Source organism: Arvicanthis niloticus, chromosome 1 (genome assembly GCF_011762505.2).
Source record: "Arvicanthis niloticus isolate mArvNil1 chromosome 1, mArvNil1.pat.X, whole genome shotgun sequence".
In the NCBI taxonomy this organism is placed as follows: domain Eukaryota; kingdom Metazoa; phylum Chordata; class Mammalia; order Rodentia; family Muridae; genus Arvicanthis; species Arvicanthis niloticus.
The window spans coordinates 50,572,523-50,600,427 of NC_047658.1; the positions used below are offsets into that span (position 1 = coordinate 50,572,523).

The 27,905-nt window shown below is 45.1% G+C and overlaps 1 long non-coding RNA gene across 1 annotated transcript in view; it reads right to left on the minus strand.

Annotated features, from left to right (window-relative positions):
* Positions 1–205: 205 nt before the first annotated feature.
* The window catches only part of LOC143442726 (uncharacterized), a 94,199-nt gene continuing 66,499 nt past the window's right edge, over positions 206–27,905 (minus strand). Inside the window, exons 2-3 of the long non-coding RNA XR_013111142.1 lie at positions 5,493–5,753; positions 206–1,125 (exon numbers count right to left, since the gene is read on the minus strand). This is a non-coding gene — a long non-coding RNA (uncharacterized LOC143442726). The remainder of the gene's footprint in view (positions 1,126–5,492; positions 5,754–27,905) is intronic.

The following is a 27,905-nucleotide window of genomic DNA, read 5'->3' on the forward strand; positions in this document are numbered from 1 at the left end:
CAGCTATATAGTCAATTTGTTGTCAGTTTGGGCTATAGGAGAACCTGTATCATAAAAGAAACACGCTCATCTTCTAGAAGCAGAGAGAAATTATCATGGGAGGCTGGGGAGGGTGGAGATGGAGGATTGCCAGGTGACAGGTATCATAAAGCAGCTGGAGAAGAGGGCTAAGTTCTAGCATGTTACAATAGTAAGGTGTCTCTAGGTCACAGCAATTTATTGTATATTTTTTTGTGAAGAAAAATACAAGAAAGATTTGAAATACTCCAACACAAAGAACTAACAGGCATTTTGTTTGTTTGTTTGGTTGGTTGGTTTTTGGTTTGGGTTTTGTTTTTTTCCAGACAGGGTTTTGTTGTGTAGCTGTGACTGTTCTGTAATTCACCCTGTAGACCAGGCTGGCCCTGAACTCAGAGTTCCACCCATCTCAGCCTCCCAAGTGCTGAAATTAAAGGTGTGTGCTGCCACCACTTGGCAGGTGTTTACAGAGATGAAAATACTGCTCCCCCTGATATAAGCATTGCACACTGTTTACATGTATGGAACTAGCACACTGTACCCCAGTGGGAGTTACAACTAGTATGTGCTGATTAAAATAAAAAGAAAAGAAAAAGCAGAAGAGTCTTCTTTCCTTGGTTCTGAGGAGAGAGGAAGCTATATGTGTCATTTAAACTGTCCCTCTTGAGCTTCCTAGCTCTGTCCTCATCCTGTCTGTCTCTGCAGTGATGCTCCTCTGAGGAGTGACCCTTCCATAGAAACCCCCACTGTCATCTCCATGAGATTTCATTTTCATTTTCAAATCTCCATGCCCACAGAGACAAGGGTCCTCCCAAGCTCCAGATGCAAGCCATGCGTTTCCATATAGCTTTCCCCCACTGCTTCAAACCCAAGTGTCTTCTTTTTCTTCACATAGACCCAGCCAGGGTCCTCCCTTCTAGGCCTGGTTTCATTTTTGACACCAGGCAAAAACATTGAGATGAAATTTGTTCATATGTTAGTCATGTGGAAAATCTTTATAAATTCCTCTCTCTAATCAGCTGAATTTTATCCATCCATCCATTCATGAATGAATGAATTAACCTGCCTTGTCCAGCAGGGTAGTAAACAGGGGTCCGGGGAGGTCACCTGAAAGAGAGAATGGGGGAAACAGGTGAACGCAAAGAACCACGATTTGTCTATAGCCTGATCAAATCGTAATTTTTACTTTTTCACACAGGGGTTATATACACAAAAAGGCAGGATGTGGAGAAGGGGATGGTGCAGGAGCATAGGTGTTCAGGGGAAGTACAGATATCTTCCAGAACAGGGTATCGGCTGGGTGAAGGTTCGGGGGACAGGTCACTATGACTCTGCCTATGATTCATTTGTCCTTATCTAAGTTGGTACTATCCACCAAGACTACCTATTCACAAGGTCTATGACTATCCACAAGACCTATGACTACTTGTTCTTATCCAGGCTGGTAAATTTCCACCAAAGCTGCCTGTTTATAATATCTTATAGCTATCTGTTTCAGTGTTTTTCTACAGAGACCCAAGACTTTGTGTTAGCAGGCATGTATGTCAGGCCTATTGCTGATTTTAGGCCTGTGACTGATTTTAGGCCTTTAGTGTATAAGCAGGGCTGACCCTGACATAAACCCATGATGGTTAGTTTTAGGTATCATCTTGATACCTAGAATGACTTGGGAAGAATCTTCATGAGGGCTTGTCTACATCAGATTGGACTGTGTGCATGTCTGTGGGAGAATACCTCGATTGCACTAGGACTGGAAGGCCTGCCCATTGTGGGCAGCACCATTCCCTGGGTTTGGGTCCTAACTTGTTTAAGAGCAGATAAAGCTAGCTGAGCACTAAGCATGCGCACTTCTCTTGGCTCTTGCCTGTGGATGTGAATGTGATTAACTTCTTCAAACACCTCCCACACTTGACTTCTCTACAATAATGTAGAGAAGCCTGCAATCATGAGCTAAAGTAAGCCCCTAATCCCCTAAATTGTCCATTTTTTAAAAATTGAGACAAAGTCTCACTGTATAGCACTGAAAGGCTGGAACTCACAGAGAATCACCTTCCTCTGCTTCCCAAGCAATGAGATCCTTGCACCATGAGGCTCTGGCCCAAGTTGCTTTCTGTAAGTGTATTATATCACAGCAATAGGAAAAAACAAACAAAACAAACTAGAATACACCCTTGACGTTTTCCTTCAGTGTTACAGATTAGGATAAGTCAATCATGCTCTGAATAAGCCAGCACCTGTTCTTGGAGCTCATTCAGAGTAATGTCACATATAACAGGAAAAGACCAGACCAGACCAAACCAAACCAAACCAAACCACCAAACCAAACCAAACCAAACCAAACCAAACAACCAAACCAAACCAAACCAAACCAAACCAAACCAAACCAAACCAAACCAAACCAAACCACCCTTCCCTCTTACAGGCACAGAGACTCCAGGGCAGTGGGGGATCTGGGTCTTCCTAGTCTCTCAGGTTAGGGCCCAGGCTCAGCAAAGTGAGCCTAGGCAGGCCGTGTGAACACAGGGTCCTGGTGGGCAATGTAAGGATCTGACTAAACAGCAGGGGCTGGTGTGGATTGGGAACAGTAGCAAGTCAAAAGAGAGGCAGCCCATGCTTGGCCTGGGAGCCTGGCACCAGTGAGAACCAGATTTGAGCTCCATGTTCCCTGCAGGGGTCAGACTGTCCAGAAAGCCAGCAAATTTCTAGGAAAGGCCCCTTCCCAGCCCCTTGGACTGCTGTGAGAATGCCTGGCTGAGATTCAACCCTTTGAGTGGCGCCAAGGCTCGTGGAAGCTCAGATAGCCTGTCTGTGAGCCTCAGCTCATGCTCATTTTCAGGTGGGGTGCCCTTGGCCAGGAGCCATCCGGGGTTCAGAAACACCTCTCTCTCCTCTCTCTCTCTCTCTCTCTCTCTCTCTCTCTCTCTCTCTCTCTCTGTATGTGTGTCTCTCCCTCCGTCCATCTCTCCCCCCTCTCCTTCCCTCCTTCTGTCTCCCTCTCCCTTCTTTCCCTTCCCCCTTTGTGTGTGTCTCCCTTCATCCATCTCCCTCTCCTCTCTCTCTCTCTCTCTCTCTCTCTCTCTCTCTCTCTCTCTCTCTCTCACACACACACACACACACACACACACACACTACAGAAGCACAACCATACAGTTTATAAAATAAGCATAAGAATTACCTAAATACCAATTCAGAAGCCTGCAGGTGATGGAGCCCAGGAAAGATTGTGAATTTGAAGTTGTGGCTAGACATGAAACCTCTCTAAAAGCAGCATCACAAGTCTCTAGATCAGCGGTTCTCAACCTGTGGAGCCTCAACCCTGTTCTAACTACCCTTTCACAGGGTTTGCCTAAGACCATCCAAAAACTCAGATATTTATATTATGATTCATAACAGTAGCAAAGTTACAGTATGCAGTAGTAATGAATGTAATTTTATGGTTGGGGGTCTCTAGAACATGAGGAACTGTATTAAAGGGCCACAGCATCAGGAAGGTTGGGAACCACTGCTCTAGGTCCTTTGAGAATGCTGAACCCAGACCAGACCAACTAGCCTTCTGTGTCCAAGCCACGCCCTGAGCTGGTTCCCTCCACTGGCTAGATAGCTCAGAAACTCTACCTGAAAGCAAGCGGGGACTCCTAAGGAAATGGGTGTGAGACCCCTACACACACAGCACAAACATTTTATGCTAGGCTCAGCATCTAGAGAGAGCCAGGTAAGCCCCCAAGGACAGTGCAGGAGCCAGGGCTGCCTGTTGGCCACACAGAGCTGGCTGAATGGGGCCTTTGGACTTCAAGCTGCCTGGATGGGAGATGCAACGTCTCCTTGTCACACAGAGCCCACCCCATGCAGTGGCGCAAAGCACTGCTCACACAACTCTGGAAATTAGAAAACATTTTGTCCCAGATCCCACAATAGAGCTTTATCACAATGCAGCATCAAAAGTGGCTCTACTCACCTGGTGCAGGAATGGCCCTTGCTCTGGTTTTGTTGAGACTTAAGGTCCACCTGACCCAGCCCTATCCTGTCTGTCCTCTTGAGTATGACCTGGTAGGGACAGTGGGTTGGTGAGTAGGTATACGGGAGAGTCTAGCAATATTCTAGGGAAGGAATTGTCTTGTCAAAGCAAGAGAGAGACTTTTAAGGCTTTTTATTTTTATTTTCTTTTCTGTCCTTTCCTTTCCACTCCTCTCCTTTCCTCCCTCCCTCCCTTCCTTCCTTCCTTCCTTCCTTCCTTGTTTTTCTTTCCTTTCTTTCTGTATCGATGATTGAACCAGAATCTGTAGCATACCAGACAAATGGTCTACCACTGAGTTACAACCTCAGCAGTAAGACAGGAACCTGGTACTGATTATGCATCAGGCAGGCCAGGGTGCCCAGGGAGGACACCCCATGTAATAAATTGAGGAGAGGGGCACCCAACAAGGCTAACTTTGAGACTCAGGTCAAACTGCACAGCAGAGGGAGCTTCTATTGCTCTTGTACCCACTCTCTCCCTCAATTCGAAACCCTGCTGTCTTTCAAGAGGGTTCCGCCAATCTTTAAAGGACACCTCCACTGTCTGTCACAGACTGAATCACCTGGGACTCCCAGTATACTCTCCTGCTTCGAATGGCTCATTTCTTGCTATCTGGACCTCCCAACCTCACCTCTGACATACATCCTATTCTCTCTAATATAGTGGGGAACCAGAATAATCAACAGATAACATTCAGGATCACTCTGGATCAAATACCTGTGTGAATTCAAGCATCACCTCCAACAGGAAGCCTTCTCTGACTTCTCTCAACACGATGATCATCTGCCCAGTGTCTATCTCTCAGATTGGATGACAGCCTAGAGGAGTCTTGTCTCTGATCTGTTAGTCCTTGGAGACTTTCCTAGGAGTAACCTCAAGGGTTAGTTAGGTGGAGATATGCACCTCTCTCTCCACCAATTTTCTTACTCAGGAACTTAGAAAAAACCTTAAACTAGAAAAAATCCCAAGCCACAGAGTATGACTCTGAGACCCAGTGTCTTAGCTATGAAGCCTGAGTAATTCTTCCCTCCACATAAGTCTTGCTTTTTGTTTTAGTTGCTTTTCTTTGTTACTGGGGTTGGTATTAGTAATTAATTTCAGATGTTATCTCCTGTAATTTAGAAGAGGTTAATTATAGCCTGGAGTTCAAGGCACGTGGTTGCCATCAACTCCTGCAGTTCCTTCTTTTATTTTAGTTGTTTTTAGGGCTTTAATTGACACACTACAAACTGCCTACTTCAAGTGTGTAATTTGGACCAGATGTAATAGTGCATAACTGTAATCCCTGTACTTGATAGAGGATCAGAAGTTCAAGGCCAGTATGGATAACATGAGTTCAAAGCCAGCCTGAGATACGAGAAGCCTTGTCTGAAAAAAAAAAAAAAAAAAACTAAAACCCAAAAACAAAAAACCAGTAAAGCATCAATTTAATAAATTTAGGTATGTGTATCTACCATACCATAGCGATGGGCATGAGCTTCTTCATCACTCCAAACTGTTCTCCTGTCCATCGAAGAGGCCTTTTGTCTTTGTGGATTCGTTTGCATTCCACAGGTGCTTATGTAGCAGAATCCTCTCACACAACAGACTCCCTCTGCGGTGCTGTGCTATGCTACACAGTTCTTTACACAGTGCTTACGTCATGCTTCCCCTCTGTTGTTAAGGGGCATGGTGTCACATGTCAGCATGCTGCTACTGGGTCATTATTTCATGTGTTTGCCTGTTGAGGAGCATACAGATCATCTGTCACTTTTCAGTATTGGAAACAGAACTGACACAGACACCTGTATACAAACGATAGCTCTCTCAGAGTAGAGTGACCGGGTCATATTCTGTTTTAATTTTATCCCTTGACCTCAACGTTCACTACACCCACTTAGGCATTTCATGCCTGCCTTGGATGCGTGACTATACTCCCGTACAGACCTGTACAGAACTGCTGTGTGAGAGCTCACTTACATACATGGTACTTGGCCACATGTCTGTTTCTGGTTCCTACTTGTTTCATGTGACCTGTTTAAAAAAATCCACAATTGTATATATTGGATGTTTGTTGCTTTGAAGCATTGAACAGTTTTCTGTAATACAAGTCCACTTTCAGCTCTGTGTTCCCATCAATAGTGCCGCTGTGAAGGTGTCCTGCTTTCCCCCTTGCTGAGCTGCATAAACAACAGGAGATGGAATTCTGGGTCCCAAGATATGACCTTGCATTGCATCATTTGACACTGCTGAAACAACCCCTCTCAAATCCAGTCAGTTGTGTGACCCCTAAACCATTCATCTTCCCCAGTTATTCTACCCCCCTGACCATCACAGGGCGCCCTCAACTTGTTGACCTGACGCTGTGAAGGGGTTTCTTATTATGGTGTATGAACATCTCATTACAATGACAGTAAGCATCTTTCCAAACCCTCGGAACATCTTCCCCAGTGTCCTTAGGGCTTCCCTCTCTGTCAATCACCAGTGTGTGTCCCAGGCCCAGGAGACACTCAGATTTCCCCTCTTCTCCTAGAGTACTGACCAGGGCTCTGTTTTGAGCTCAGGTGGGATCCAGGTACTATCTCTGGGCCTGCAGCGTGAAGCTTGACCCATTTGCAGTAACATAAACCTGTGTAACAGCCATGCAGACAGAAATCTCTGGCAGGTCATAGCTTCCACGGACTCTGAGTTGTCCACTCAGGACCCTTGCAAGGTCAGTGCTATTCTGGACCCTGCTACTGTGGATCAGGTCCCCTTTGAAGTCTCGAAAAAGTATAAACATACAGCATGTTCCCTTTTGCGTCTTGTTTCTTTCATTCGAAGTTGTGGGATTTGTCTAAGGATGGTTCTGGGTTCTTCTTTTGTATTGCTATATGGTATTCTGTTACACCACAATAGCTCCACCTCTTTCTAATTTTAACACACACACACACACACACACACACACACCCGTAGGTCTCTCCTCTCTTCCCCCTTTATTTCATTCTACATCCAGTACCCAAAGTCAACTTTACAACACAAGTCTGCAACCCACCCACCTCACCCCCAGGGAACCCAACTGCCCTACTTCATAAAGCCTCAGGGCTTCCAGATTACTGGGGACACATGGAAAAGTGGCTGCATGGCTGAAAGTAGCATGAGTTAATTCTCTGCTTCTACCCTCCTCCCGACACACTTTCTTCCATCCTGCCAAGTTCATCCTATGGACTTTGAGCCTCCTGTTCCCTCTTTCTCAAACACTCTTTCTCATGAGCCCTTGGTTGGAGGGGTGGGGTGGAGGTGCACAAACTAGACTGGATTTCAGTATTGTTGTTTCCAACATAATCCTCTGGGAAATACTTTCAGATACTTAACTGTGTCATTCAGGGAAGGAACTATAGCTGTCACTCCTTGATCCTACGATTGTCCTCTTGAAGAATGTAGGAGTCTCAGGACATTTACATGGCTGGGGCCTACTTGTTCAGCCTCTAGCTAGACATGTGTGTTTTCACAGGGAGACCTGTGTTAGTGGAAACTGGTCCCTCCCAATCACTGCCTTGCACAGTGGTTCTCTGAGTATGGTACCCAGCCTGCAACATCAACACTATCCAGGAGCTTTTTCAGAAAGCATCACCTTAGGACCCAGCCCAGACTTTCTCAGGGTCGAACCTAAAATTTTCTTTAACAATCATGACAGGTGATTCCAAACATGGAGTCTCAAATTGGAAAAGCAATACTAGCCTAACATTTTTTTTTCTCTTTGTCATCACAATTGTCACCTCCCAGAGGGCAACCTAATAACCTAAGCAGAGGAAGGACAGTGAGGTTAAAGGCTGTGACCTGACTGACACTTTAGGTCTATAGAGGCCCACAGAGACCAGGATCTTTGAAGGAGCTGAATCCAGGATGAGGCTTGGGCTTGAAAAACCTGCTGTTGTCTTTCAGCTGTTGGCTTGGTCAATATGGAGCTAGGAAGGAGAACCTTCACCTTCTGGCCTTCCTTATGTGGCAGGACAGAAGATGGCACTCCTCTGGGTGCTCATTTTTCTAGTCTGAACAGTGACCAATGTCCCTCAGGTCTCCCTTGAAGTAGCCACAGTTGTTCCTAACTAATATCAGCCTAGTGCTCTGATCTCTGATCATTTGTCCACAGGAAGTTTCTGTACAATGCCAGGATCCTTCCATCCTCATCTCTTTCCTATGCATCCTCCAGGAGGATGTTCCTACCCAGTTCCAAAGAATCACTTGGTGCTGCCTGGAGACCAGTGAGGCAGGAGGTAGTTTTGTGGCTGTGACAGAGCTAGAGCTGTGGACCAGGAGCCAAGGTCCTGTCTGTAGTGGCCACTGGTCTCTGGCCTCCATGTAATTCCCAGCTTTTGGGAGAAACCCAGAGACTCAATTGGCCTTCCCAAGTCTGATGATAGAGTATTGGATATCAATGGACCGCAGGCGAGCTATTTTCATCTGTGACTTCAGATAGGAGCACAAGGCCAAGCTGCTGGCTTTCCTGCCATGCCACTCAGAATGAGCTCACTCTGCTCTGCTCGCACAGGAGCACTGGCTGTGGCCAGACAGTCTGTGTAAGACCTCCCAGGGAAAGTTCTAGGAAGTGAGGATGTCAGCAATTACAGCCATGTGCCTGGACCGGAGTTGGCCAGGAGCAGAGTCAGGAGAGCTGGGCACTGTCCCAGGTTGGCCTCTCTGGCTAGAGAACACTGGGAAGATGACTCAAGCAGTCTAGGCCTCAGTTTCCTTGCTTCCCAAGAGACAGCTGAAACATATGATGAGGCTGACACTAGAATTCTGCAGTGAAACTGGAGCACTGCTCACCTGGTCTCAGTTTAGAGCCTGGGTAACTCTGTGTCATATGCTCAAGGTGTGAACCACCAGCGTGAGAACATTTAGGGGTCTGGAGTGTGGGTCAGACTTCCTGTTTAATGACCTTGTCTACATACCTAGACTTGGGACTGGAGTCACCTCCTCAGTGTGGAGAGACTTCGTAGATACAGCTGCACTCTGAAGAATAGGGGAGCAAGCATCAGCTGAGGCAGAACAGTGGCCAGATGCTGTCGGACTTTCATGTCTTCACACTCCCTGGCATCCATTACCAAGACTGCTCAGAGCTGCTGTGCTACCCCTCCCTCCTTCCCTCCCTCCCTCCCTTCCTCCACCAGGCTCTGAGATTAAGGGCAGGGATAGGATGCTGTCTATCACCAAAACCCCATGGCTGCCCAGTGAACATTCATGGAACAAATGAACAAGTGAGAGAATGAATGGACAGAGGGATGAGTGATGGATGGGTGTGCGGACGAAAAGCAGAAGGAAACCCAAATGAGACATGCTTGCTTGCTCCATACCACGAGTCTCTGTGTTGTTGTTAGGTGGGGAAAGGACAGGATTCGTCCCAGCTAAGAGGGAGCTGATGACGGCCGGGAAACCTCCTGCACATTGTGTTGTGCAGTCTCTAGAGCAGGAGGGAACCCTGGAATCAGAACATTCGCTCCGAGCAAAACCCTGTCCTTTAAGCCACAGCGTTCCTCCAAGGTGAAGTAAAGCTGGACAGGCTCAGCTCCTGCCCCATCCATCACGGGAATAGGAGAGAGAGAGGAGAGAGAGAGGGAGAGAGAGAGAGAAGAAGAAGAAGAAGGAGGAGGAGGAGGAGGAGGAGGAGGAGGAGGAGGAGGAGGAGGAGGAGGAGGAGGAAGAGAAAGAGGATGAGGAAGAAGAGGAGGAGGAAGAAGAGGAGGGAGGGGAGGAGGAAGAAGAGGAGGGAGGGGAGGGAGGGAGAGAGATCTTTCGGTGGGGGTGGGGGTACACAGAGAATAGTTGATAGTAAATTGACAAATAAGAACAAGCCTGGGGGGCGGGGGCTGGAGAGATGGCTCAGTGGTTAAAAGCACTGACTGCTCTTCCAGAGGTCGTGAGTTCAATTCCCAGCAACTACATGGTGGTTCACAACCATCTGTAGTGGGATCCGATGCCTTCTTCTGGTGTTTGAAGACAGCGACAGTGTACTCATCATATATATATATATGATATATATATATATCATATATATATCATATATATATATCATATATATATATATATATAAAATAAAATCTTAAAAAAAAAAAAAAAAAAGAACAAGCCTGTGTTTCCCAGGTCCATCCAGCTCAGCACAGGGAAGGGAGCTTGCTGAACCCTTGGGTGGCAACTCAGTCTCCTGGACCAGGCCACAGCATTATGTAACCAGGCCATCGGCTCCAGGAATCACCTCTGCTGGCCTCTGCTCGTCCCCAAGCGGTTTCCAGCTATTTCCTATGGAGGGAGGTTTTGCTGAGCACAGGAGTTTCTGCATTTTCCATCCCTTTGCTATTAAAGAAAAGCAGGAGACAAAATACAAAACCTTTCCCTTTGACTGCCAGAAACCTTCCAGCCACAAAGACAGAGGCAGAGCTAAAGTTCCACCACGCAAGTCCCCAGAGTCTTCTGGCTTCAGAGTCTCAGAGCAGGAACCAATCCCAAGGGGAATTCTGCTCCTCTGACTGATTGTTCCCCTAGGGTAGGGCTGGGATGGAACGCTGAGCCTTCAGGATGGAGCCAGGCCTCAGTGACTCCAGTAGGAAAGGGGAGGCAACAAGGCCATCAAGGGAGCACTGCTGGCTCTGCAGGTCAGCTGCCTGGAGATGAGCTAAGGTTGTTTATGGGCAGGGGTGGATTTGATACAAGGTTTCATTCATTCTCCTTCTTAAGTAGCTAATTAATTTTTACATTGCACTGCCAATGAGCATTGTTCCTACCCTCGTCTCTCTTAATGCAGCAACACAAGAACGGAGGGGGAAGCCCTGTGGTGTGAGCATGCGGGGGAGCCTGTGAATCCCAGGCAGTTTGGAAGGAGTCAAGGATAGGTCAGAAAGTCAGGAGGCCGTGTCAGATCCATCTATGGCACGGGCAGCCTTGTCAGCTCTCAGGGCATTTGTCTGGGACCCAGCCTGGGCAATGTCTTTGAGTTATAACGTATTACCTGTCACAGTAGACAGGCACAGAGCTCTGAGTTGTTGGGGACAAGAGACTACAGCTTCCCACTCTTGCTTAGCCTCAGGCACTGTAGCCCTTCAACAGACTCGGATGCATTTCTTGCACATGTCCTGACCACCAGACAGACAGCAGAGTTCTTGTTTGGGGCACCCAACATAGCAGAGGCAACCATACACCAATAATTGTGGAGAAGAAAAATGGAATGTTGATAACTTTGTTGAACTCACTTTCGTTTGCACTGGTTCAGCATAGCTTTCATGCTGATTTACATATGTGGCATTTTCTTTTAGGTCCATAACAACCTCAAGGATTCCACCTTACACTGTTTCCCTTGTTAGGGATGTGTGTATGGTAGGATATTGTTTCTGTATGTGGCCATTGCTTCGTATCTAAGGGACTAAGCACAGCTTCCTACCCAGGTTGCCAAACTCTGTAGATGTCCATCTTCCTTCTATATAGTGGTAGAGTATTTATGTAGAACCTACATATATCTTTTGTATTCATCAACCATATCTTTAGCTACTTACAATAACATACAATGGAAATACTGTATTTATTACTGATATAATGTATACTTTATGGAAAAGTGACAAGAAAAGTGATATATTCAATAGAGATGAGACATTCTAAATGTATTTTCAATTTACAGTAGGTTGCATTGAAGATGAAGAACCTGAGGGTGTGGAAGGATGACTCTACACACACAGACACACACAGACACAGACACAGACACAGACACAGACACACACACACACACACACACACACACACACACACACACACATCCCAAAAGCACAATAGCTACACAGATCACTTCTGAAGACAAAAACTGATGACTAGGGACATGAAGTCAAAGCTAGGCTTGGGTTCTGGCCCATTGCTTAACCAAGTGAAGACTAGAACAAACTCTCTCTGAGCCTGAGAACCTTTTGCCTCTTATGACAAACCTCTGACCTACTCGGTATTTGAGGGATTGCTGTGTGCAGACGTTATTCTAGGTGCCTAGGATATAACAGGGCACAAAATGAGCTCTGAACCATATGTGCATCCAGAGAAATATGCTAAATGATGGATATCATCAGTGAGGAAAGCCTGGGTCAGGTGAGAGAGAAATGGAAGCTAGAAGAAAGCAAAAGGCAGTCAAGGATGAGGTGACTGGGCCAGGCACTGAAGTGAAAGCTGATGCAACAAAAGTCTGACACTAGCCAGATATGGCCATGGCATTTGCCTGTTAATCCCAGCATCCAGGAAGCTATTGCAGGAGAATTATAAACTTGTGATCAGCCTGGGAGAAACCATGTCTCAAGAACAACTGGCCTGCCAGGCGGTTGCACGCCTTTAATCCCAGCACTTGGGAGGCAGAGGCAGGCGGATTTCTGAGTTCGAGGCCAGCCTGGTCTACCGAGTGAGTTCCAGGACAGCCAAGGCTACACAGAGAAACCCTGTCTCAAAAAACCAAAAAAAAAAAAAAAAAAAAAAAAAAAAAAAAAAAAAAAAAAGGCCTGACACAGTGATTACAAGCATGAATTCTTTAGTCAGATAAGTGTCCAAATCCCAGAACAAATTAACTATGTGACTTCGGGAAAATGAACTCCATTAACTATGTGCCTCAGTTTCTACATCTGTCAAACGAGGACAATAAAGGAGTAGTTGCTTCCTGTAGGAAAACTAAAGGAATTAAATCAGGTGACACACCAAAGTTCTTGTGATAGCCCTGACACCTGCGGAAAGCTATACAAGTGTGTAGTAAGAACAGTATGAGGTAATGATTGATCATCAGCTGCTATAAGAACCCATTCAAGCCAGGCTGGTGGGGCATGCATTTAATCCCAGCATTCAGGAAGCAGAGACAGGCATGTCTTGGTGAGTTCAAGACCAGCTTGGCCTACAAAGTGAGTTTCAGGACAGCCAGGGCTGTTATACAGAGAAAACAACCAAACAAAGTCTAAAAAATAAACCAATCCAAAACAAAACAAAAGAATCCATTCATGTAAACAGGTCTCCAGAATTGTGGTCACCATTACCGTTATTTGTGTGTCCCCTCAGTTTATGGGTGAGGAAAGGAACGCAAGGTGTTCCTCAGAATATCTGGAACGGTCTTTCTGAATCTGTAGTACAGAGTAAAGCAGCCTAACAGTTCTGGAGAGGGTGTCCTGGACCCAAGTCCCATTTTTTTTTAACCAACTATGGACTTGCTCTTTAACCTTGGACAAGTCATATGACCCCAGAAAGCCTCAGTTCCTCATCTCTAAAGTGGGAAGAATTAACTGAATGACCTGCCAGGGCTAGGCCAGGTTCAGACCAGTAAGTGAAGTTTCACCCATTTAATCCTCATGACCCCGTGGTTTGGATCTTTGGCTCACATCTTTTGTAGGTGAAGAAACAGAGGTACAGACAGGTAAGAAGTCCATTCTTCACAACATGTTTCTCCTATAGTGCCTCCCAATCCAAGATTGATGAACACACACACACACACTCACATACCATACACATACTCACACACACATATACACTCACACACCATACACATACTCACACACACATATATACTCACACACATAGGAACTCACACCACACATTCACACAATGCACACTCACACACACACACCCACATACACACACAATGCACACTCACACCCCCCACATACATTCACATGTGCACTCCCACACCAGCATGAGCTCATGTACTCACGCAGACACACGAGCACACAGCCGAGATCACTCACCACTAACTCTGACATCCTCAGTGTCCTCCCTACAAATGTCTGGATAGCAGGTGACTGCGCCCAGGGTCACCATGTTCTTGTTTGCACCTTCAGAGGTCCTTCCCTAGCTGTGAGAGCAATGACCGTGGGGTGGGTGACCCCTACTTCACCTGCTTTCTTCCACTTGAAAAATCTTGGCATTTTTGTGGCTGTGTGACATCAGAACAATTTAGTTTTAGACTTCCCAAATGAACCCAACTCAGTCCTCTGAAAGGAACTTGGCCAAACTATGCCTCAGAAAGGAGGAGGGGTGGGGATTAATGAACGAGGTTGTTTATTTGTTTTAATGAAAAAAAATTCAGACAGACAAAAGTGACTTGGGATAGGAGGGTTATTCTGGGTCAAGAGAGAAGTGGAGTCACTTGAAGACAATCCCTGGGGCCTTGGGGACAATCAGAAATAAACATGGCCATGCTTATTCCGGTGTGTGGGTCTTTAAATAGAGTTCTGTAAATGTGGGACGAGGTGTCCCTTCCACTGGCTGTTTACAGACTCCATGGATCTGGCCTTCAATGCTCACTCTGTTGTGTGTGCTCACATGGCCACAGCCGCATCCCACGATGAATGGCGCCAACGCTCGCACTCTCGGCCGCTTAAACAAAGTTCAGAAGCAATGGTCAGCCAGGAGCGAGACGTGTGCCAGAGTAGATGAGTCCAAGACAGTGGCACCAAAGGTACTCCGGGACTGCCCAGCAAGGAGCAAGTGACCACCTACCTGGGTCCCCACTGAGTTCCAATGGTCCCAAAGATAGCATCTTCGTCTCTTGGTCTTGCACAGGCCCCTGCACTAAGGGCTTGCTTTACTCCTCAACCTCTAGCTGCATGTTCCATGCAGGGGATGGTCCTCAGGGGAGCACAGAAGTCACAAGGGGTGCAGCCCTGCCAGGAGGCAGGCACATTTCTGTTTGTTCAAACTCTTCTTTGTCCTTTGGTCCCTAAGCTCCCCATTTCCCTGTGTGGCGGCCATCTCAATGGCCGATCTTTTAAGCAACAACTGGTTCCAGGCCACATCCTGAACTGATGCCCCTCCCAAATAGCTTTAGATGTTATGAGCCCCTCTGCCTATTGTATAGATGAGAAAAATAATAGAGACCCTGGGAAGCCCCAGGGGAGAATAAAGTCTCTGTTCTGGTGTGGTGGTTAACAGTGATTGACACCTTGATGAGATCTAGAATTACCTAGGAGATAAGTCCCTGGGCATGCCTGTAAGGGATTATTCAATCAGGTTAGCTTCTGGGAATTCCTCAAGATTGTCTAAATTAAGCTACCTTAACCATGGGTGTCATTATCTCATGGGTTGGGGACTGCTTCCTGACTGCAGACACAACTGTGACCAGTTGCTTCAAGCTCCCTCAGGCTCCAGCATGCCTTCCCCATGTACCCTGGAACTGTGGGCCAAAATAATCCTTTAGCTCCTTACTTTGCTTTTGTCAGGAATTGTGGCACAGCAACAAGTAAGGAATACAACCGGAATCAAACAGGGCAACCAATGGTGTTGAAGTCAGGTCACTTTAACATCCTCAGTTTCAATAAAAGAGAAGAGGCTCCTCAATTTAACTGAAAGTTTAGGGGACAGAGGTAGAGAATGGTGTGTATTCATGGTCTGGCTGTTGACCCATCAAACAAAAGAGCTAGTTTGCCACTGGAAACCCGTAAGCCTTGAGGGATAATGAAGTCTCCTCCATGCTTTAATGACCAGACTGTATTTTCTGAGAAACTTTGCTTGTATACCCTATGTGTCAATAGTCTCAGGGGTAAAGAGCATCATTTATTTTATAAATGGGGGAAATTTAGGTTTGCTGAGACTAAGGCACTTGTCATGGTACACATCACATAATCTCTAGAATTTAAGGATTCAGGAAGGGATGGTTCCTGAAGGGCAGTACATCACAGCTATCCATTTGATTTGTGACCGTGCACTTAAGTGGTCACTATACATCCCCTGCCAGGTACGTGCTGTTTTCTAAAACCCATCATCTGCCCCCAGCCACTGCCATGACTAACAAGCTCTTCTTTGTCATGAGTCAAACTCTGTCACTGGGTTCTGGGATGTGTCATACCAGTTTCGTGAGAGGCCATACAGAACACTATATCTCCCTTCCAAAAATGTAGAAAAGGGGCTTGGACAGGATCCCTCAGAAATATGGTAGCGCTACCTATGGAGGTTTCTTCTCTCAGCCTTGATCTGTGCCTGCCCAAAGATGTTAGAACAGCAAACATCTAGTCTAATCCTGGAAAGGAGCCACCATTTAAAGGGCCAATGCCTCTGCTGCAGGAGCCAGCCCGTGGATGCCTAGCCAGGTCTGAGGACTTGGTGTAGCCCAGGACTTTTCCCACTAAAGCCAATATCTTCAGCAGGTTACCATTCCTCAACTCTGTTCCTAAGCTGGTGAGGATTGAGGGAGCAGCAAAATGTCCTTACTGTCTCCACTTGTGGTCCAATCAGGCTCTCTCCCAGGGCAAGCACCCTTGACTCACCAGTCCCTCCCTGGGTAAATGTCTCCATGCTGGAAGACCAAGGGCTGTCCTTTCTGAGAGTACATTTCCACGAGGCCCAGGTATGGTTCCCAAAACAGCAATAAAGGCAGGAACTTCAATACCCTTGCTCACGTGTGTCAATGAAAGCCACGGTGGCAAAGAGTGAGCTAGGAGGGGCTGGAAGGGTGGGGGACAGGGTCCCTGAGCTGATCTTCAGCTGGGACAAAGTCAACATTGTTCACTTGCCCTTCCTGACTGTCCACTCCTCCTCACTTCCCTCCCCAGGAATGGTCTGACTCCAGAAAAACAGTTCTGGCTTAAGCTGAGAGGGGGATGGGAAAGAGGACCTTGCCCCCCACCCCTCATGCTGTGTTCCCAGTCCCTCCTCCCGATGCCCAGCCTCTTAGTCAGCCTCAGCATCTGGAATCTTCCAGCTCTCCTGCCCCCTTGGCTAGTCATATTTGTCTTGGCCACCTTCACCCGGGCTTTTTAAAGGCAGTTTTTCCTTTCCCCTGCCTCCCCCAGCAGCTGGCCTCCGCAGTCCAGCACACACAGAGTGAGGCTTGTTTGGGATGAGTGACAAAACCTTGTTCCAGGCAGCAGCCCACCATGTCTGACTCCACCATGCCAGTTCACTCCTGGGGCTCACAGAGAACAGTCAGAACAGGCAGATGGAGAGCCAGGACCTGGATGCAGGGGTAGGGAGTCTGTTAAGCAGCACAGATGGAGGGAGCAGCCTGCAGCTACCACATACATCCTGAGACAAACTCGAAGGAAAACAGCATGGAGAATCTGGTCCCAAAAAGGAGGGAGAAGACAGAGAGCAGGGGGAAAGCCGTGAGAAGAGCCTCAGAGGAGGACTTGCACCCAAGCCTGCCTTTGCTGTAGGGTCCTGGTGTCTCCTAATCTCTAACGTGGGGTGATAATAATATTTGGCTTGTTTCTTGTTAAGGAACTGGACACTTTGAGCTACTTTCCAGTTTAAAAATCTATGACTTCATAGTTGTTGTTTTAAAAAAAAACACCAGTAAAAGGTTATTTGTGTGAAAACATAACATTGACTTACAGAGGTGTGCCAGGATTGGGGTGGTAGTGTGTGTGTGTGTGTGGGGGGGGGGCAGAACACTCCCTGGTGATTTTTAGATCCGAAGAGTCCATCTACTTTTAACTCACAGCGACACTTCCTGGGAGGGGGGTGGCCTGATTACAGATTAAAGGTCCCCCTCCCAGAGCCCTTCCAGAAACACAAGGAAAGGGCAAAGGCCACCCATAGGTCCCCTAGCCTTGTGCTGGCATTCTGACCTTCACATGGCTCTGCATTGGTACCCCAGCCCCTGACCTTGTCTGGTCAGATAGTTCATGGGCCAAGCTGGGTGGCTAGCCCTGTCTTCTCTGCTCTGAGAGTGATTTAAGCTCACACTTTCCCAAGAACTTGGACTCAGGAAGCTTTGTGCTAAGGAGAGGTAGATGTCTCCCACATAGCAGAGGAAGGGAACTGCCCTTCCACCTCAAGTCTTAGGTGCTTACTACACCCTGAGGACCATGGGAAAGGTTTCCTCCCAAGCAATTCTACCCTATATTCCTGCAGGACCACAATTTTTCATCTCGCACAGAATGTCTGGGATCTCAGGTCTTTCTCCACATAGGTCCCTAACCGTTGGCTGTGGCCTCTGATTGACGGCACAGACACCCTAACTTTGGTCCCCACAGTCTGGCTGGTGTTGAGTCTGACTTGAACCAAAACATCCCCGCTCTTTGCCCTTGCTGTTAGGATTTCGTATTCTCACCTCATCTCATGTTGCCCCCCTTCCATCACTTGATACACACCCATGACTCTGTGTTCCTGGTAGTTACAGTCTATAAAGTTGCCATGGAGACTGAATTAGTAAATATAGAACTACCACCCCTAGGGGAAATTAGTTTATTGTGAGTCATTGGTCACAATTCTTCAACTGATACTAGTATGTGACCTGGGTGATATATTATTGTTTAAATACAATAGTTTAATGTATAGCTAACCTTGAACTCAGGGCAATAGCACTAAGTACATGCTGCACATAGCTTCTCTGACACACAGGTTTGTTTGTTTGTTTGTTTGTTTGTTTGTTTCCAGGAAGGCACATCCTAGCTGCCATGCTTTAAGAGAGATCAAGCAGTCCTTCCAACACTATTTCCTGGGGCCATTTTAAACAGCAAACCCAGCAACATAAAGCACAAAAATGTGCAACAGTGGGCCATAAGACCTCTAGTCTGTCTGTGTGTTTGTTCGTGTGTCATATGAGAACTGAACAGAGGAGAGACAGAGCTGCCTGGCACAGCCTTAGAGAAGCAGTGTCTAGGGCCAGGCCCGTGTTTCACAGCTTTCTGCAGGCCCAGGAATGTTTTCAAGAGTGCAAAATCAGGACTTGATTCGGGGGTCACAGATCGGATAATTATCAGCAGGCAAATGTGCAAACATGCAAATCTGAAATATTAAAAATCAAATAAGTGATCTCCTCTCCTCCCCTTCTTTCTGCCCCCCATCAAACCCATCTGAGTGCCCCATCTCCCACCTTCTGTCCACCTGGACTTAACCTGTTCACAGAACTTGTGCACACTGAGCATCAAGTGCATGGCAGACACTGTGCGCATCTTGCAGAGCAGTGTTGACATCATTTTCCATGCTGTGGAACATACATTCTCCACTATAACTACTTAACTCTACCGCTGTGGGGCAAAAACAGCAAGACAGCCATGAGTGGTGTCTCATGACCATGCATAACTCAGGAGGCTAAGGCTGGAGCACATCCTGTTCGAGTACAGCCTGGGCTACACACACACAAAAAACCCATCTCATAATGATTATATATAATATATATATATATATATATATATATATATATAATCTCATAATGATTATATATATAATATATATATATAATCATTATGAGATGGGTTTTTTATATATATATTATATATATAATATATATATATAATATTTTTTATATATATTTTATATATATATTATATATATAATATATATTATATATAATATATATAATATATATTATATATAATATTATATATATTTATATATATTATATATATATATATATATATAATCATTATTTTCTTTCTATTCTTATCTAGCTCCATTAGAAATCTTCTCCACAAACTGCTCAGGACCCAACATCAGGGAGCATCCTGACTAGTGCAAAATTCTATCAGTTTGTTAGATGGTCAAATATGTACATAAATCAGTGTTCCACATTCACGACTGTATAGCATCTGTCTTTAATCCCACACAATCCCATGGCTGTATTTAATGACAGGCACCTCTGGGGCCCTGTTTGCAAGCAACTTCTAAATCACACTCACTTCTTTGGGGATTGCGTTTGTGCTTGGAAGAGTCAGAAGCATCAAGGACATGCATCTTAGACAACAAAAGGGAATTGCTTGTTTCTTCCACCATTTCTCTCTCTTCTCTGTTCCTCAACTTCTCTCTCTTCAGGAAAAATAAGATGGTGGAAGGTTCTTAAAGGTTGCCTCTCTCAGCTAGAGCTTTTTGGGAACACAGTAGTAAAGGCCCTTGTTCCGACATTTCCTCACTCATGACAGATACCCAGTGAGCAGCATAGCCCCTTGAATTTGGCTGCAGATGATCCTCGAAGGTTGTACCTACCACCCTCCCCCCACAAGCCCAAACAGGGGTTTATATCCAGAGAAGGACAAGAAGGACATGGATCCCACCACAGAGACAAAGCAGTGATCCAGGGGAGGAAACACCAGGTAGTGGGCCAAGGGAGTCAAGAAGAGAGTAAATTCCCACCCCCTTAAATGATGCCAAGATTTGATGTTGCAGTTATAGGCAGCCCCAGTCTAGAGTCACATAGCTCTGATCCCTAGAAGCCTGTGTGCAGACATACACGTACAAAGAGAGCCTCGTGTTTGGCACATCTCAGGTCTGTTTAAGGCTTCTTCTCAATGTGTCTCTTCTATCTAAAAAGTCCCCACCCAAATAGGGAAAAATCTGAGAAAAATCTGGGAATCCGGGGTCGAGAAGGAAGCTGTCAGTTGGTGTGAGGATGAGTCACCCCTTACACTTGCTCATGAGTTTTCTGAAGCTTCATACCAAATGTAGCATGGTGACAGTCTTCGAGGCTGAGCCTACCAAAGGGATACTGCAAGGAGACTGACCTAATTCTATACAGAGGGAGAAAATCAGGATGGTCAGGACGGGAGAGTAACTCAATGGCAGAAGCTCAGCACAACATCTGCTTTACATCTGCCCCTCGGGGAGGCTCTATGTGGATGTCTAGAGCCTGCAAGTCTAGAGCAAATAGGATCCACAGAGGAGCCACACGTTGTTCCAGATTATGAGAAGAAAACGTGAAGTCATTCCAAGACCATGTAAACACTGAAGTCTACAAGAGTCAAGTCTTATTTAAAAAAAAATGAAGCATTGGAGAGGCCCCACATGGTGTGGTAAAAAACAAACAAACAACAAACAAACAACAACAAAAACCCCAGGCAGCCCTGAGAAAGGGAAGATGTACCTATGTTACCAAGTTCCAGTGTAATTAACTAGATACAATTTTGCGTTAGGCATATATAGGCATATAAGGTCTTCAAAACCTTATCAACAACAATACTGAATAGTAGAATTCTTTTGCCTTGGGGAAAGAGAGAAATACCTTTTTCATTTCCAAGTTGTCACACTGGCAGCAACCTTTCCAGACAGCTACCTATAAAATGAAATGGTTCAGCCAATCAGGTCCTTAAGATTGTTTCTAGAGCTTTGATTTAGGACCAGGAGTTTACACATTTTAATATTTCACAGAATATAGGCCATAGTCATGGAAAAGTCTGCTTCTCTGAGGCCACATAAAGCACAAATGGGAACAACACACCAACATGGACACAAGTCTCATTACTCTCACCTCACAGCAATGCCGCTGTGCCCAGCACAAGAACAGTTCCTTCCAGTCCCACCCCCACCCCTTACCAGGGCTGGGAAGACAGGTTGGTAAAGTGCTGGCTGTGCAGACATAAGGTGTTAAGTTCAGATGCCCAACACCCACATAAAGTTGATGGGGTATAGCATGTGTCCAAAATCCTAGCATGGGGAAACGGAGACATGAGGATCCCTGGAGGGGATCCCTGGAGGTCCCAGCCCAGCTAATCTTGTTGAGTAGGTTAAACAAGAGACGCTATCTCACAAACAAACAAACAATCTAAGGTAGATAGTGATAGAGAAAGACACTTTACATCGACCTCTGGTCTCTACCCAGGCACAAGAACACACACACACACACACACACACACACACACACACACAACCATTTTGGCTGATTGAAGTTCCTCCCCCAGTGGTGACTCTATGACTTTTGTTATCATTCACTAGTTTTTCTCCATGTAACTGGAACAAAATAGCACCTATGCCTTGTCCCTGTCTTCCTTTCCTTAGTAATTTAGAGACACTACCCTCATTTTATTAGTTCTTATAGAATGCTGTACAATCTGTTTTAACCATATCCACTCCTCTCCATTCCTTCCGGATATATTCCCCTCTATCAATAATTTGCCCTTGTTACTGAGTATTTTATCATTGTTACTGGTATTTTATCATATGAATGTACTAAAGTTTGCTTATTCATTTCCAAACATTTGAGTTGTTTGAAGTTTAGGGATATCAGAAGTAAATCTGCTATGATTGACAACACAACCCCCTCACTGCTATTCAACAGACAAACTGTCTTGCAGTAGATGATACTGATGTACTTGATTGTTTACTCAGAACAAAATTTTTCTGTTTGTGTTAGTCAAGGCTCTCTAGAGGAACAGGACTTATAGAATATATATATATATATATATATATATATATATATACACACATATATATATGTATATATATATGTATATATATGTGTATATATATGTATATATGTGTGTATATATATGTATATATACATATATACACATATATATACACATATATATGTGTATATACATATATATATACACGTATATATGTATATATACATATATATACATATATATGTATATATATGTGTGTGTTTGTATACACACACATATATATACATACATACACATTCTATTTATTTATATATGTATACATTTATGTGTGTATATATACACACACTCACATATGTGTGTATATACACATATATACATATACACATATATGCATACATGTATATATACATACATACACATATAGAGAGGAAGGATTTATTAGAATGGATTGCAGGCTGTGGCTCACCTAGTTCAACAATGCTGTCACTGAAGTTCTTCATAAAAGACATCACTAAGAATGTGACTAGAGGGCTGGAGAGAAGACTCAGTGGTTAAGAGAATGCACTGCTCTTGCAGAGGACCCAAGTTCAGTTCCCAGCACCTATATAAGGTGGCTCACAGCTGCCTGCAGCTCTAGCTCCAAGGGGATCTGACACCTCTGGTATCCATGGGAACCAGCATTCATGAGCACGTACTCCTATACACACAGAGACACACATGATAACAACAACAATAGATAAGCCAAACATTAGGAGATGTTTTTAATACATATAGCTGACACAGTAGTCCTAAATATATTTTTGTACTAAATATATTCACTCCAAAAAGTCAGTAAGAGAGAAATAACTCAATTAAAACTGGCAAAAGATTTTAATATGACCTTAATAAGGGAGAGTCAAATGCTGTCACATTTATCTTTAGTGTCCGTTTGACATGCCTAGAGACACCTGGGAAAGGGAACACTCAAGTGAAGAACTGCCCTGATCAGTTTGCCCGGTGATGTGTCTATGAGGCATTTCCTTAATTGTTAATTGATATGGGAGGCACAAGTTCATTTTCAATGATTTCACCCCTATGCTGGAGGGTCCTGGCTGTGTAAGAAAGGCAGCTGAACAAAGCTGAGCTAGTAAGTAGTAGCTTCTACTCCAAACTTCTGCCTTGAGTTCCTGTCTTGGTTTCATTCAATAATGGATGTACCCTGTAAGATAAAATTAATTCTTCCTTCCATAAGTTACTATTGGTTAGGGTTTTATCACAGCAACAGAAACCAAATTGGAACAGCTAATAGGACAGAAAAAAAATCAACATTATTAATCATCAATGAGGAAATGTATATTGACAGTATAAGGAGGCATTAGCACGTACCCAACAGAAAGACTGTGAGTAAATGGCTGACAGTGGCAAAGCTTATCATCTCTGGTGAGAGAAAGGAGAAGTTGGTTGAATCACATTGGGTTTATAAGCAGCAGAAAGGAAGGTGGCTGTTAAAATGTATGCACACAAATGCCAACAGCAGCATTATTCAAAGTATGTGACACACTTTAATTCAGATAAAATGAGAACGTAATCTAAGAATGTCTAAGATTTCAGCCAGAGATGAGAAGAGGAACCAGCATTGGAAGGGACCATTCAAAGGGATGCATGCTTTAGTTCAAGAGAGAGATCGCTGATGAACAGAAGAGGCAAGTGAAGCCTGGATGGGCACTGTTTATCCACGAGCCTGGAAGGGAAGGTGGAACTTTCAGACCTAAGCTTGTTGAGTCAAATGGTGCTCTATTGGAGAATGAGAACAACAGCCCACTAACCGTGTTTTGGAAATACCTCCTGAGTGCATGTGTGTGTGCATGTGAGTGTGCATGTGAGTGTACATGTGAATGTGCATCTGTGTGCATGTATGAGTGTGCATGTGTGTGTGCATGTGAGTGTGCATGTGAGTGCGCATGTGTGTGCGCATGTGAGTGTGCATGTGAGTGTGCATGTGAGTGCGCATGTGTGTGCGCATGTGAGTGTGCATGTGTGTGTGCATGTGAGTGTGCATGTGAGTGTGCATGTGAGTGTGCATGTGCATGTGAGTGTGCATGTGTGTGTGGAAGGACAAGAATGAAAAGAGCTGTAGAAGAGCTAATGGTATTCTTAAATACTATGCCTTCAGCTCACTGTTCTCAAACCATAATGGAGCTGGTTTTACTTCCAGAGAGCTAGACCTCTGCCTGACCTCCTTCCTGGCCATGGTGCTCATCTCTTTCCTCACATACAGTACCAGCAAAGGACGATGTTTATGGAATTCTGGAAGCTCCTTGGTGGGAGGCATGCTCTCCACCCACATGGGCTGTGTACCTTACACTGCACGCCCACCATGACATATTTTTCTAAAAGCAGCAACAGCCTCATTCAAACACAGAATGGAAGGAATGTTGGAGAAGAGATCAACAAGCATGGTCCAGGGCACTGTGGTTAAGCACCCACAGGGCCAGGACATAGTTGGAGGGGCCCAAGGCGCTGCGGTTGAGCACCCACAGGGCAGGATGTACATGGAGGTTGGTATCAATGAGTGGCACAAAGATCCTACCTCAACCACACACAACCTGATTAAACTACTCCTGGTGGTATGGGGAGAACCAGAGAACTCTGACATTTTTAGTAGGAAGGAGTATAGAGAACATCAGGGGAAAATAAAATGTGTTACTGTTTTATGAGTAAACAGTCCACTGGAAGCCACAAAACTATTTTAAAATTCCTATTGAAAGCCCAGGAAAGATATAAACTACAGTTCCTAAGAAGGAGCTCCTAAAACTAAACCTGTTGGGCTCAGCCACTGAAACTACAAACTGTTGTAGAAGGAAAAAGAAACATATTTACAGACTTGGAAATTCATTCAAGCAAGCACAGGAACCCAGGCAACCCTGCAGCGAAATGGGTAGACCTTCCAGTTCTGCTGTAAGCACTGTTGGGTGGGACCACCCGTCCCTCCCAGCACAGCTGGATCACAGTCTGTCCCATCCATCTTCCCTACATTTTCTCCCTGTATGCATCCTGAGATGGAATACTTCTCATAGAAGCTCTATCTCTTTCATGTGCTGTCCTATTATGGTCGGTCTTGCTAACATTCATAGATCAGAACTACAGTCCCCTCCCAAGACATTTGGAATCCATGGCCCTAACCCTATACTGAGATTGTGTCTTGGGGGACATGATGCAGGCTGACAGGAAACCTAAATTTACAGCTTAGGTGCATCACACTCTAGTGTAATAAATGCTTGGAGAGAGAGACTGAAGGGAGCTGTGGGAAATGTTTGCAGGGACCCAGTGCCTGAGCTGGGGCTTCAGGAGGAGGAGGAGGAAGAAGAAGAAAAGGAGGAGGAAGAGGAGGAGGAGAGGAAGAGGAGGGGGAAGAGGAAGAGGAGGGGGGAAGGAGGGGAAAGGAGAGGAAAGGAGGGAGAAAGAGGGGGAGGTGAAGAAGAGAAAGAGAAGGAAGAGGAGAAGAAGAAGAAGGGGTAAGAGAAAGGGGAAGGGGAAGATGGTGATGGTAGTAGTGGTGGTGTTTCCAAGTGGAAGAGCCTCCTCCCTCAACAAAAGCACAGAATGGTGAGAGATTAGTCGGTGGCCAGGAGCCTGGAGAAGTGAGAGGTAGGAGAGTGAGGAAAGCCAGAGCAGGAGACAGTTGACAGGTCTTCAGGAGACTTCAATGGCATGCCAGTGGCCATTGGACTTTCACCCCAAAGAGTCATATCTAGACATGCATGGACAACTGACCACATGGTTCTTAAGTTGCCATGATTTATCTTTCACTCACTATTGATAATGGGATTGATTATACTACGCTAAGGAGATGTTTAGGAAAGGATAACTGCATGTCAGAACACAGAGGGCTTGACCCTGAACACAGATTAAAAGGCTTGTCTCATTCATTTTCTAAGGCAAGGAAAAAGAAAACACTCAGTGCCTGGCATCATGAGAAATAATGTAAAGATTTGGGACTGTGAGATAGTGGAAACAGAAAGTAGTCTCAAGGCAAGAGTGGTTTGAGAGAGACGTCAGGAAGCATTTACTTTACCCAGGAAACTGCAAATATCTAGAACTGATCCACATCAGAGACAGTGGGGAGGTTAAAGAGCTTTGTTCTACTGGATCAGGGAGAGTCATGGTGATCCTTGGGGGAGCAGAGATGCTGGGATTCGTGCCTAACCATTTGAAGGCAAAATTATACAGAACATTGTGCCTTCCCAGCAAGCCTTGCAGACAGAGTGGACCAGGGACTGAGTGGACAGACCACTCACTAAAGCCAGCCTCACACCTGGATGATCCTAGTTCTAATGACAGGGAAACCAGACTCACATCAGGAAACTGTGAAGCCCATGTCCCACCCTGTTGGAACCGGCCATAATAGCCCTTCCCCTACTGTACTAAAAACTACCAACCAATCTAGTATCAAGGAAGGTCCGTGAATACCCTTGCCCCTGAACTTTGAGCAATATTTTTTCATACACTTCTCCTTGTCTTGTTTCTAGCATAGATATCGTTTTAGGGAAATGCCCATATATGAGGCTTCTGTGCCCAGTGATAGGGATAAAGGCATGGAAATTGTTAAGAAAAATCTAAGGATATTGCTGGGGACCAAGAGAAAGCTGAGGACCAAGAACAAATATATAGCAGTAGTAATATTGATACTAGTGATGGTGGATGCAATAGTGGGATTGATAGGTAAGATTAAACCATGAAGGGAAAGGCAGCAAAGACAAAAGCACAAATGATGATGATGGTGATGATGATGGTGATGGTGGTAGTGATGATGGAGATGATGATGATGGTGATGATGATGATGAAAGTGAGGATGATGAATGGGCATGGTCACAGAAATAGTGGGGAAATATCAGAGTAGTGATGAAGATGACTGAGATAACATGGGAAAGGATGGTGATGGTAGTGAAAGATCGACAGTGAAGATAATGGAGCACTGGTGGTGGGGGTGAGGATGGGGGTCAAGAAGAGTGGGAGTGGTGAACCAGTGGTGACTGATTTGATTTAACCACTGATGGTAAAGCCAAGGAGGAGACAATGGTGGTGGCGGGGGGCGCACAAGGAAGCAATGGAGGTAAAGAAGCTACCATGGTTGAAGGAAGGATGGATGAGGCATTGGAGATGTTGGTTGAGGTCATGGAAGGATAGCAGTTGCCGCAGGGCGTAGGGAGACAGAAGAAGGAAGGAAGTTGTGAAGCGGGTGGATGAGTGGGTCCAGTAACATTTAAGTCCTGAACCAGAACGTGCCATTGTGCAAAACTCACATAGAGAAGACAATAGAGCGTTCCAAGCTAACGAAATGTCAGTGAGAATCAGCTGGTGTAGATGATAACTTAATTATTTTATTAAGTGTTTGTTACTCACAGGGATTATATGTGCACATTAAATAACCTACTCACACACAATTCACTTGTATATGTGAATACTATAGATCAATATAAGTGCTCTTTAACTATCAAAACCATTTGAAAGAGACATCGCTCAGCTCTGTTTTAAGGGGAAAAAGTGAAGATTAAAAAAGAAAAGAAAAAAATTCCAAGTGCAATCATTCCATGTAGGAAATGTACCCTCTCAGAGGGACTGATGTACAGATGGCAAAAGGGATTAAAATCTGGAAAATTTTGACACTGACTGCACGAAGGTAGCAAGTTAGCAACGTTTTATAGTGGAAAAATATTTTATGTTAGAGGTATGGAAAATTTCAGAATATCTTCATCCAAAAGTTCTCAATGAACAGGTGGCAGGGACTAATGAAAATATTAGTCACTCAGCAAGTCGTTAAAACTATTAAACAGAATGTCAGTTCTTTTTCACGCCCTACTTCCTTTCTTCCTCAG